Source organism: Ictidomys tridecemlineatus, chromosome 15 (genome assembly GCF_052094955.1).
Source record: "Ictidomys tridecemlineatus isolate mIctTri1 chromosome 15, mIctTri1.hap1, whole genome shotgun sequence".
Lineage (NCBI taxonomy): Eukaryota > Metazoa > Chordata > Mammalia > Rodentia > Sciuridae > Ictidomys > Ictidomys tridecemlineatus.
The window spans coordinates 57,740,869-57,752,837 of record NC_135491.1 but is presented as its reverse complement, the minus strand read 5'-3'; the positions used below and the strand labels follow the sequence as shown (position 1 = coordinate 57,752,837).

The 11,969-nt window shown below is 65.0% G+C and overlaps 1 long non-coding RNA gene across 1 annotated transcript; it reads left to right on the top strand.

The window, feature by feature from the left end:
* The first annotated feature begins 6,231 nt into the window (after positions 1–6,231).
* On the top strand, positions 6,232–10,332 carry LOC144370937 (uncharacterized). The gene is made up of 2 exons (XR_013431064.1): positions 6,232–6,986; positions 7,150–10,332. It is a non-coding gene; the product is annotated as an uncharacterized LOC144370937 (long non-coding RNA).
* Positions 10,333–11,969: the final 1,637 nt, after the last annotated feature.

The window sequence follows — 11,969 nt, the reverse complement described above, 5'->3', positions numbered from 1 at the left end:
GGGCTGGAAGCCCCGTCTAGTCCCAGGGCTGCATTCGGGGCCCTGGTGCAGGTGGGCTCCTGCAGTACCTTCAGCGCCCAGGGCCTGTGGGCCAGCTGGTGCTTTAAGCAAAGACCCTGAGGACACTCGGGGAGCAGAAACCTCTGAAAATGGGCGGCCCCCTGGGCTGTGAGGCCTGGGGAGCAGCACAAGGGGCTCCCGGAGAGTACAGCTGTAATCAGAGAGCGGGGGAGTGTCCTGGCGTTCCCGGCAAGGCTGGACTCCCTGCTGCCCCCTCACTGATTCGTGGGTCGCATCTTAGGAACCTGCCCCCGTTTCTCCTGGGGGAGCTGGGGCTCCTGAGCGCGTGCTCCCCTGCTGCGTGGGCTCTGGCTCTCTTGCGGGGCTTTCCCGGCGTCTTGAAGCAAGACACTTGGCAGCAGTCTTCCAGGCGGAACTGCCCGTCAGTTTAGGGGTCTGGGCGTGGAATCCATAGGCCTGACCTCCACTCACAGAGACCATCCAGTCTACTGTCACATCCACTGCCTGTGGAGTTCCCTGTCCCGGGGAGGTGGCGTTGCACAGACAGCCGGGGCCTGCTGGCTGTGTGGCAGGGCAGTGCCTCTTCAGTGTCACCTGCCCTGGTGAACAGGAGCCCCGGTCCTCAGGGCAGCTCTTGCTTATTGAAAACCTGCATCCCATCGTCTGCGCAGACTTGCTGTGCGTGTCCCCCCTCCACCGTTGCCAGCCTGGTAGATGGAGGTGGGGTGGGGTGGGTGGGCCAGTGTGTCCAGTATAACGTTGGCCGTTCAGCAGCAGCTGTGTGTGTCACTAACACTGAGAAGCTGGCTGTGTGGCAGCCCTCCACTTCACCTGGTTGTCCAGCAGCCAGGCTTCGTGACACCAAGAGCTGCCACCGCATGGGCTGGGCACACCTTAGCCACTACCTTCCAGGCTGGGCCCCAGGGCAGGGGACACATGCCGCCCAAGGGCTGGTGCTACAGGTGCACAGAGACCACCAGGGGGCGCCAGGAGATAGCAAATGCCTGAACACTGCACCAGTCACAAAAACCAGGACTTTACAGCTGGCTCATCTGTTAGGGCCACCGGTGTTTACTGAGTACCTACTATGTGCTGGCAGGGTCTCTGCCCTCAGTAGACAGTAGCACAAGGCTTTGCTTGTATGACCGTACACCATGCCTCCTGCGTGGAGGAGCAGCAGGAGCGGCCGCCTCAGGAGGACAGGAGGGACCCGTGAAGGGCCTGAGGGTGGGGGGAGCCGTCGAGGGAAGGAAGCCGAGCCACCGCCCACAAGCCCAGCGTGAAGGCCACCTTTGCCCGAGGACACCTGGCACACGTGGGTGGAGTGCAGGTGGCCGGAGGGGCCCAGCCATCGGCAGCGCAGGGGACAGGTCTTGCTGGGTGGCACTGGAGGCTGGCTGCAGCCCACCCCTGAGATCTCAGGTGGCTCCTGGCCTGGGAGGGCACCACCCGCTCTGACCATAGGGGGCCCCAGGCATGGACGGTGCCGGGGCTGGGGCTGGGCCCCAGGGGACAAAGCAAGCCCTGTGCAGGCTCCAGCGTGGTGCAGCGGGTGACCAGCCCCACAGAGTCGTGTCCAGCCTGACCTGCCCGGCCCCACCCCTCGGCCTCTTGGGCTGCTCCTCCCCTCGAGGCTCCCAGGAGGGTCTCCTCCCAGATGCCACCTCCCTGCCTGCCCAGAACCTCTGCCTTCCCCATGAGGGCACCCGTCCACTTGCGAGAGCGGCTGCCTTCCTGTGCAGTGTCCCTCTCTCAGCCAGGGGCGAGGGCGGGGCAGGGAGCTTGTTAGACCTGGAGGCCCCTGGAGCCTCCCCTGCCCCTTGTCCTCCTGAAGCAGAGGGCAGACGGCCAGGCTGGGCCCCGCTGCTCTGGACAGACCCCGAGGAGGGCCTCTGGGTGAGGGAGCAGGGGAGCAGCCCCTGAACTCAGTGCAGCCAGCACCGCCCGCCTGCCTCCGCCTGCCTCCACCTGCGGCTCCCGCCCAGCTGTGAGCACGGCTCCCGCCTGTAGGACAGGGACGTCCGCCTTGGGTGGTGTTCAGGGATCAGGAGTCCTGGGGGCTGAGGGGCGCTGGGCACAGGGCGGGGCGGGGTGTGGAGAGGAGCTGCTGCCTTGTCCTGTCGCCCTGTGTGACTGGCAGGTGTGCCTGGTCAGGAGGGGCTTGCTGTTTCTTGTGGTTTTTAAAAACCAGACACTGAACAACCCGAGTCCATTCCTCAGGGCTCCCAGCAGGGCCCACATTCGCCCTCTCCCAGAAAGCGCTGTCCTGGCAGAGGCCTGTGCCCCTGGCTGGGTCTGGGGTCCTTTGAGACCAGCTTCCCTGGGGCGGGAGGACCTTTCCCACGTCCTCCTCCTCTGGCCTGCGTGAGGCCGGGCGGTGCTCCCAAGGCTCGCCCCGGTCACCGTCACGATGTGAGGCTGCAAGCTGGTGGCCGTGGCCTGCACTGCCCCAGAGCCCCGACTGTGAGATGGACCCATCTGGGGACGTCCCTCGACTCCGCTTCCCCGGGTCGCCATTCTCACTGCCACACTGGCGGGAGCGGGGGCCAGGAGCGGGGGCCTGACCTGCCCACAGACGCTCCTGGGACGTGGACAGTGCAGGTGGCTCGCAGCGCCTGCGTCCCATTCCTAAGTGTGTACGTGTCTTTCTCTTGTTCTGTCACTAAAAAAAAGTGTGTGATTCAGTGCGAGTTGGCACCTTGGTGACGCCGTGCCACCCCACCTCTGTCTGGCTCAGAACATCTTCAAACATTCCCGTCCCTCCCAGGAGCCGCTGCCCCAGAGCACACTGCCGCCCGCGCCCCTCTGTCTGCCTCCGGGCCTGGCTTTCCCCCTGGCCCCGGCCTTCCTGTCGGCCTGTCAGTCAGCACCACGTCCAGGCCCACCCTGCCGGGTGCCCGTGCCCCTCTGCTGCTTGGGCGGAGGGTGCTTCCCCGTCAGCGCCTCCCCAGGCCTGGGCCGAGCCCTCGGCAGCCGGGTTGGCACACCGTGGGCATGTGACTGCGGGTAACTGTGGCTGTGTGCGCTGCTTCTTTGTGACCCTCAGGTGTGGCCCGGCCTGCACTGTCCAGGGAGGGGTGAAGGACCGTCCTTCCCGCTCTGCCCCTCACCCTGCCCAGGCAGCCCTCCCGGGCCAGAACCTGTGGCATTGAGACCTGAGGAGACGCCTGGAGTCTGCGGTTTGGTTTGGGTTTTTGGTTCTGGGGATGGAACCCAGGGGCACTCTACCACTGAGTGACTTCCCAGACTATCTCCATTTCTAGTTTGAGACAGGATCCTTCTAAGTCGCTGAGGCTGGCCTTGAACTTGTAATGCTCCTGCCTCAGCCTCCTGCGTCACTGGGATCACAGGCACGGCCACCACACAGGGTTAGTTGCCTTTAACCAAATGAACAAATGCCTGCTTCTCACGTGTAGATCCTGGCTCCGACACCACCTCCTCCAGGCAGCCTTCCCTGGTCACCGCAGGCAGGGTTAGTGCCTCCTCCGATCTCACTGGTCCTATGAGTCCCCAACAGGCGCAGTGTTGTTCTCTGAGGCTCAGAGTGGCTCTCTTCCTTCCTGATGGCCCCTGGGCTCAGCATTGTGAGTGTGGAGATTGGGTGACACGGAGACGTGTCTGTCCTGACCCCTTCTAAAGGGCCACTGCCAGAGAACGGCCACCCGGCAGCGTGCTCTGTCCCCAGCAGCCTTGCTGGGAAGGGCCTCCTGTGGCTTTCCACGGAGCGTGACCGGCTGGCCTGGCCTGTGCGGCTCCCCAGGTCTTGCAGGGCCAGGCAGTCCCTGCTCATGAGCGAGACCCCGTGGCCCAGGCGAGGCCCTCGCCATCCACTTGACCCCAGAGCCCCGTCCTCGCTGCATGGAGCAGTCTCAGCCCGAGCTCGGAAGCTTTGCAGAGCACTCGCTCCTTTGTGCAGGGAGTTCAGAGTTGGTCCAAAATCTGGGCCAAAGGGAGGCTGGTTTACTCCCTTGGAATCAGCAAGATGGGCAGCCTGAGATGTGCCAGGGATGGGGCTCGTCCTTTCCCCTGGGGACCTGGGACCGAGTGCGGGGCCTCGCTTCTCCATTTGAAGCATGGACTCACTCCCGCTGTTCCTGGGGCTGAGACGCCCTAGTACCTCTCGACTGTGCCCTGGGAGGGTCCCTCGGGGACTCTGGGCACGTTCGTCCCCCTCTCCTCCCGGTCCTCCCCGACTAGAGCAATGGGCGGTCCACCCCCAGCTACTCCTGAGCCATGGCGGGGAGCTGGGCCTACCTGCTCGACTTCCCAGCCTTTGCCCCCTCTGAGTGCGTGGGTGACTCTTAGGACTCCTGCCCCTGGCCACTGCAACAGGCCCAAAGGCAGGCAGGGGACCAGGGTGGGCTGATGGGCAGTCCTGCGGGGAGAGCAGCTGTCAGGTGGTGGTGCTGTCCCTGTCTCCTACCACGGGGGCCCGACGAGCCTGCTGCCTGCACCTTTTCCCCCTGCGGGGAGATCCCCACGGAGCAGCCAGGCTGGCCGCAGCTCCTCTGGCTTGGGTCTCTATCCTGGACAACCACAGGTGTCCCTCCCAGCCCAGGACTGCTGGGAGAGGCCAGGCCAGGTCTCAGAAGCAAGTCTTGGCAGGTGGAGCAGAAATAGGAGGACTTGGCTTCCTGGTTCCTCATTTATAGTATCTTTGCCCAGAGACCAGACAGCTGGGGCGCTCAGCCTGTGCTCAGAACAGACTCGAGGGAGGGAAGGAGGGGGCCAAGCTGGCCTAGACACGCTGGACCGCAGGCCAGGGGCCACCTCACCCTGAACCTCAGGACGACAGTAGGTCCCAGGGCATCTCCACCCGCATCCCAAGGCGCGCCAGACGGAACCTGCCCCAGCACTCGGCTCTCATGACTCCAAAGCCCACGTGAATTTCATAAAACCCAGCAGTCTTTTGAGGACTAACCGAGGACCAGACAGATTTCCATGACAGGCTCTGTCCTCCGTCACTGCACAAAAGGACAGCTTGACCACGGCAGCACAAGGAGGGAGACGGCGCACACCAGTCTTGGGGTGGACGTGCTGGGGACCCCTGCTCACACAACGTTTCCTTGACCGCTGGGCAGTGCGACGGCCCAGGTCAAGGCGCCTGAGTCAAATGAGGAGGCTCAGAACAGCAGGAGGCCACCTGCTCACAGTTCCAGAGGCCACACCTCTGACACGGGCTAAGCTCTAGGGGAGGACCCCAGCTTGTCTCTTCTGGCCTCTGGTGCGGCCAGCCATGGTCAGTCTTCCTGGCCTGGGGACACGTCACTCCAGCCTCTGCCTCCCTCATCCCACAGCCCTGTCCAACTCTCTCCTTCTTCACTGAATCAGGGCCCACCCGACTCCAGAACCGCCTCGCCTCCGCCCGGTCACGTCCGCAGACACCGTTTCTGCCCATGCGTCCCGGGCAGGGCTGGAGCCATCTCCTCCCAGAGCACACACTGACGGGTACCTCATGTCCTCCCCTGCTGCCCGCAAAGCCTGAGAACGACCAGGCCGAGGCATAATCCCTCCCTGGACTGGGGGTCGCCCAGGGACTGCTGGGTCCCCTACCATCCCACCTGCCCAGCATCTGGAAGCTCCGAGTGTCCCTTCCAAGCAGCAGCAAGCCCGAGGTCAGACACCACCTGGGGGCCACCAGGCTGGAGGGCAGAGCTTTAGGGCCAGGCCAGGTCTGCCCGGGGACATGGCTCTCCCGGGACAGGGGTGCCCAAGCCCCAGGCGTTTCCAGGAACCAGCCAAGAGGGGACCGAGAGCCAGGGGTCACAGCAGGGAGCCCGCTCCTCTCTCCTGGGCCAGGGCAGGCGGTGGGACCTAGACGGCAGGCCCCCGGTCGGGGAAGCAGCCCGTCCGTCAGCCCACTTGCCCCTCGGGGTCAGTGCTGCAGGTGCCCTGGAGGGCCCTGCCACCCCAAGCTCTTGTTGCACCCTTTCCAGAGAGGTGCAGTGACTGGCCTAAGGCCACACAGCTCTCAGCCCTGGCCCCAGTTCTGCTGACATCCTCCTGGCCATCTACTCATCACGATGGCGCCAGGTGGGGGCGCATCTTGCCCAGGGAGCCCAGGGCTGACCTTACAGTGGTTTTATGGCGGCTGGAGCACTCTCACCCAGCCCACCCACCCTGAGAGGCGCCCCCCTTACCTGTGAGCCAGCGCTCTGAGCCAGGCGGCCCGTCGGCCCAGGGTCTGGTCCTGCTCAGGCCTCGCGGCGAGTCTGTTGTTGTCTCAGAAGCTCTGTTCCCTCATGGTGCCATGAGGGCTGCAGGTCCCGGGGGTGAGGGTGGCCTCGGGCATGGGAGGAGCTCAGGGAAGCCAGTCCCCAGGGTCGGAGGTCAAGGTGCAGCAGGGCCAGTGGCCCGGCCTCCCTGGACGCTTCCTCCCACTCAGCTCCTCTGGCCACAGCGGGAAAGGCTGTCCACCAGAAGACTGGGACTCAGGCGGCCTCCTGGACAGCAGGCTGCCCTGCCCACTGCGGGGCCCTGGCCTTCACCACCCCCGCCGAGGCCCTTTCACGTCGGGCACCGTAAGCCTGAGGGCGCTGGGCGGCAGCCGCTGACTCGGGTGGCTGCAGTGGGCTCGGGGGAGGCCGCGCTTCCTAGAAGCCGAGGACCCGTGGAGCCGGCTGCCCAGGCGCTTCCCAGCTCCCCGCTGTGCCTGACTCTGCTAAGAGCTCCAGGGGCCGACTGGGAAGCTCCCCCCCTGGCCCAGGCCAAGGCCCGGTCTCCCGTCCTCCTGACCACCGCTTCTCCCGCAGGCGCTGCTGGTTGTCCTGCCGCAGACCTGGTGTGACGGCGCCCGGCATGGGGGGGCGGCCCTGGCTGCAGGGCCTCCAGCCGGGACACGCCGCTCCCTCCCACAGGGCAGGCTGTGCGCCCACACGCCCACGGGCTGCCACGCAGCGTCTTTCACTTCACCTGATTCCAGCAGCACATCAGGGCTCACACCTGGCTCAGTGCGGGCCTCCCCGGTGAGTTCCCTCTGGGTCTGGGGCGGGGGAGCAGGACAGCGGGTTCTCCCCCCACCCAAGGGTCCTTCTCAGGAGACTGGGGGCCGGAGGGGGCGGGACCGGGTGTCCCTGGGCCAGTGACAGAGCTGGGGTTTGCACGAAGTCCCCTCTGCTTTCTTTCCAGAAAAGTCCAGCAGGCTCAGCTCCCTTGTTTGCAGTGAAGAGGAGGAAGACCAGGGCTGTGCCTTGGGGAGCTGTCGGGGCGTGACCTGTGACCTGCCAGGGCTTGGACAGGCCCCCAGCCTCCTGCAAGGCCACTGTGTGCCAGGGAGGACGCGGGGCAGCCCCCGGGCCCCTTTGTCTGGCTGTCGGGGCTTGTCCGCCCCCAGGAGGAGGGGGACTTTGGGAGGCCGTCCCCTGTCCAGGTGAACCTCACAGGCGCACACCGGGCTGAGGTCAGAGATGGCGCCCAGTCGGGGAAGGTAGTCAGCACCCGCCCCTGCCCTGGCCACCCTCCAGGGCACCCGGCAGGCCAGATCCAGGCTGGCTGAGCTTTTGATGTCTGGGTCTGCTCCGCACAGTGTTGCCCTGTCCACACAGTGTCGTCCTGTCCCCTCGGTCCTCCTGGGGTACGTGGTTGGTGGTGGCCGTCTCAAATGTCTCCTGCAGGCTGGAGGCCCTGGGGCTGCCTTTGTGGGGAGTCTGGTCACGAGCTGTGCCCACCTGGCATCTGAGGGACGGGCAGTGTCAGGATCACAGAAAGCCAGAACCCAGCCCAGTGGTCAGGCACAGAAGGGTGCCATTCCCCACGGTGCCACCAGAGGGCATTGTCCAAGCCACATCACCGCTGCCTCTGAAGACGGCCCGCCCTGGGCGGCTTGGACCTTGGCCAGGTTCGGAGACCTGCCTGCAGGCTGTCAGAGTCACCCTGCTAACCCTGCCCTGGCCACACTGGCCTTCTCCTGGAGAGAGGACATTTCCTGAGCCCCAGGCTCTGGCAGGGCCTCCCTCCTAAGAAGTCTGCCCTTCTCTTCGCCCCGAGGGCACCCAGTCAGGCTGCAGGCCCTAGTTTAATGCCAGCCCTCGGGCGCCTTCCAGAACACCGCAGTGGCCCTGCGTCCGTCCGCTGGCGGGGTCTCCCTAGTCCTGCCTCCTCTGCAGACCCCTCGGTGCCGTTCATTATCAAGTCCGCCAGGGCGCCCGCTGCCCGCCTGCTCCCTCGGTGGCTGGCATCTGAGTCCACCCGGCCCCGCCCGGCCCCAGCGAGCAGGAGGTGCCCAGTCCCCGAGTGCGGGCCCTGGAGATTCCTGGCTGTCCTTTTGAGCACTGGTGGCCTGCCCTCGCCATCCCATCCTGGCCACACACAGCCGTGACCCTCCTGAGCCAAGAGACCTGTGTCAGCTCCCGGGCTAGAGTCTGTGGCTCCTGCGAGCCCTGGTGGCCTTGGAGGAGGTGGGGATGAACTGTCCTGGGCCAAGCGGGGTGTCCACTGTGGGCAGAGCGGCCCTGCTCCCTGCAGCGGGCCTGGAGAAGGAGCAGGGACAGATCGTCGCTGCCTCAGCCGTGACGGGGCTCCGTGTTAGAGCAGCGCAGGGCCGCTGGCCTGGCACAGCCGCCTTCTGCCCAGAGGCAGGAAGAGTGAGGTCGGCGTGGGGCCAGGCTGGCCTGGGACCAGGACCTGGGAGCGTTGGCAGCCACAGCCAGGGCCCTGGGGCAGCCTGGGGCTGGAGCAGCAGGAGCTGGGCCTGGGCCAACAGGTCCAGGACAGACCCTGCAGCCACCGCGAGGGTCTGTGTGTTCGTGTCCCCACTGTGCCCGAGACGGTGCCTTACATAGCCACCAACCAGGTGATAACAGATTCATGTAAAACGTGATGATCTATGTTAACCCATGAACTTTATTTCATTATTTATTTAACAAAACAATAGGGTAATAGATTCATGGTTTAAGGGCTCAGAGAAGGGCCCTTTTGAGCTGACCAGGGCACCTGACCCAGGGCCCGCTCTGCAGGGCCAGGTCAGCCTCAGCTTTGCCGGCCTTGGGCAGGAGCAGGGCCTTACACTCTGCAGGTCCCCATCTCAGAGCCACCCAGAGGCAGCCATGGGCAGTCCCTGCAGGAGGGGGGCGAGGGCTGTGGGCAAGGACACCACGTCACCCATCGTGCCCATGGCTCACCAGATGGACACCTGGCGGAGCAGCGTGGTGCAGAGGCCCCTTCCCCGCCATCCCCCCAATAAAGAGAGAAGAGGATCCTGGAATTTGTCCTGAAGACAGAAGGGGAAGGGGAGGACACTGCTGCCCGTGGGCACTGTGGCCCCTGAGGAGGGCCGTCTGAGCTGCGGGGGTGGACGGTGTGGCTCCTGACCCAGACCTGCATTGGGCTCCTGGCGTGTGCAGCTTTGTGCTGGTAGCTTTGGGGTCTTGTCCCCAGGGTGACATTAGCCACTTTCCTCTCTGACAGTGGAATGGAAGTGCCATTGTGACCCAGTGGGGGATGTGCCCAAGCCCAGCTGTGCCAAACCCAGTGGCCCCGTCCCTCCCAGGACCAGCGTGCAGCCTGGCCTCCCCCGGGCCTCTTGTTGAATGAAGTGACCGGCGGGTGGTGAACTACCCCCAAATGGCAGGTGGGCCGAGGACAGCCAAGAGTGGGTGGGAGCAGAGGCCAGGCCCCCGCTTAGACACGCGGGAGGAGAAGCCGGAGCTGCCCGCCCAGGCTGCTGCCCGCCCAGGCCCCAGCCAGGAAGCCGTTGGCGGGACGCGGCTGTCGGCTGGTCCCCAGGGCAGGGCCAGTCAGCCCCACAGGAGGCCAGGCCGCTCCGCTCCCTGGCCAGCAGCCTCGGGTGCCCCGTGACAAAGACCGTTCCTGTTCCTGAGAGGAAGTCGGGGCCTGGGGACTGACTGAGGGGCTGGAGAGACTCGGGGACCTGAGTGCTCTTAGGTCACACGGGAAGTGAACGGGGCCACGGCTCTGCTACAGCCCTTCCACTTCCAGGTCACATCTGCTCTGGCTCACTTCGAGCCCAGCAGCTGCCCGTGGTCCAGCCAGATGTCCGTCCCCTCTACAGGGCCCAGATCCCAGGACTCAGGGTCCCGCGCCTCGGCTCCTCTATTGGAAGAATCTCTGTGCTGCTGACATTTTTGAAGAATATGGGCCAGTTACTCTGTCCAGCGTCCTCAGTTTGGCTTGTCTCAGCTGAGATGTGGGTGGCCTGCTTGGATAGGGTCAGCGCAGAAGTGACGCGTCTCCTAGTGCCCTGCCAGGGTGCAGGCTCAGCCCCCTGTGGGTACCAGTTTGATCACTGATCATCCTTCTCCACCGAAAAGCCACTGTCTTCCGCTCTGGGAATAAAAGATGATTTGTGGGGAACGCTTTGAGGCTGTGAATATCCTACAGCAAAACCCGCCTCTGGCGCTGCACACACAGAGGGTCTGCTCCACCGTCCCTAGTGTACTCGTCAGTGGGCCTCCTGGGGGCCAGGAGCAGAGGCCGCCGGAAGCTTCTGGAAAGAGATGAGTCACTCAGGTGCTGGGTGGTGGACTCTGTGGCTCCCAAGTCACTCAGACGGCGAGATGGGGCGGGGTCTCTGGGGGAAAACAGCCTGCAACGTCCTTGCCCTGCCACCCCAGGGGCGCCCAGGGGCAGAGCCTGTCTCCGTGGCCATCAGGCGGGAGACGGTGCGGTGTCCGTTGGGGAGTGCTGTGGGGAGAAGGCCACCCCGTCCAGGTGGGTCACGGGGCAGTACTCACCCGGGAGAGAAGGAGGCCATGGGCATCTGCTGTCCCCTCCCTCTCCCCTCCCAGGGCTGGAAGCTGGTTCCCTGGGAATTGTTACTGGTCAGAGGCAGAAACGAGACGGGGACACCAGAGAGTCAGAGGAGCCGCGTGGCCTGCAGCCGAACCCAGGACAGCGCCCAGGGGTGGTGGGCACCAGCAGGGCCGCTCTAACCAAGCGGCCACTTCGCTGGGCCTCCAGCTGCTTTCTGTGATGGTGGCAGCAGTACCTGCCCACCAGTGGCCAGTAGAGGGTGTGGCACACGGGCAGCACTGATGGCCCTGGCCGTTCTCACAGCTGAACCCCCTCCCAGGGTTCTGGGGCACGGTGACCCTCCCCGACTGTGTCTGTCCACACCACGGGGCTGGCCTGACTGTGACCTCATGCCCTGGCCCTAGTTTCTACTGTGGCCTGAGACTCATGTCCCCAAACTTCAGGTGGAAACTTGGAGGCCGAGAATAGGGAGCTTCCGGTGGCACAGGAGGTCAGTGGGAGGGGCAGCTGGGCAGGACAGGACACGGCCCCCCGCGTGCCCTTTAGGCAGGGAGTGTGGGGAACAAACGCCCATTCGCCCTCTGGTCGCCCACAGGCGCCACCTAGTTGAGGGCAGCTGGTCCCTCCAGGTGGGTCCCCAAGGCCAACACCACAGTAAGGAAGGGTCAAGGGCCATGGGCTCTCTGCGTGGACACACAGGACCCCATGAGCCCCCTCTGCAGTTTGTGACTTCGGAAGGCCAAGCACCCCGCCGCAGGCCGCGCCTGGGTTTGCTGGAACAGTTGGAAAAGTTACCCTGTTTCCCAATTTCCACTGACCGCTCCTGGGCGGTGGGACACTGCCCTCCGTCCACCACGTGAGGGACACGGGGAAGAGAGTGGCCCCCGCACTTATGCTGGTGACAGGCAGGGGCTTGTGTGGGCACTTGGTCGGCTGAGAGGCCGACCTCACTGAGCTGTGTCTGCAGAGGGTGGAGACGGCACAGGGCGATCCGGAACCTCCCGGCCCAGGGCCCTGCGGTCCTGCTGCCCTGGTCTGGGGGTCACACCTGCTCCTTGCCTCCGGGATGCCCCTTCAGTTTTCCCAGAACATTCTCTCTTCCCAAACTGGGCCAGAGCCCGGTGTGGGTCCCCAGGCCAGTGCCACAGCCGTGACACAGGGTCTCCTCAGCCAGCTGGGGCTGGCTCCCCCAGACTGCCTCTGGAGGGGCCTGGACCTTGGGGCTTCTGGGCGTCCTC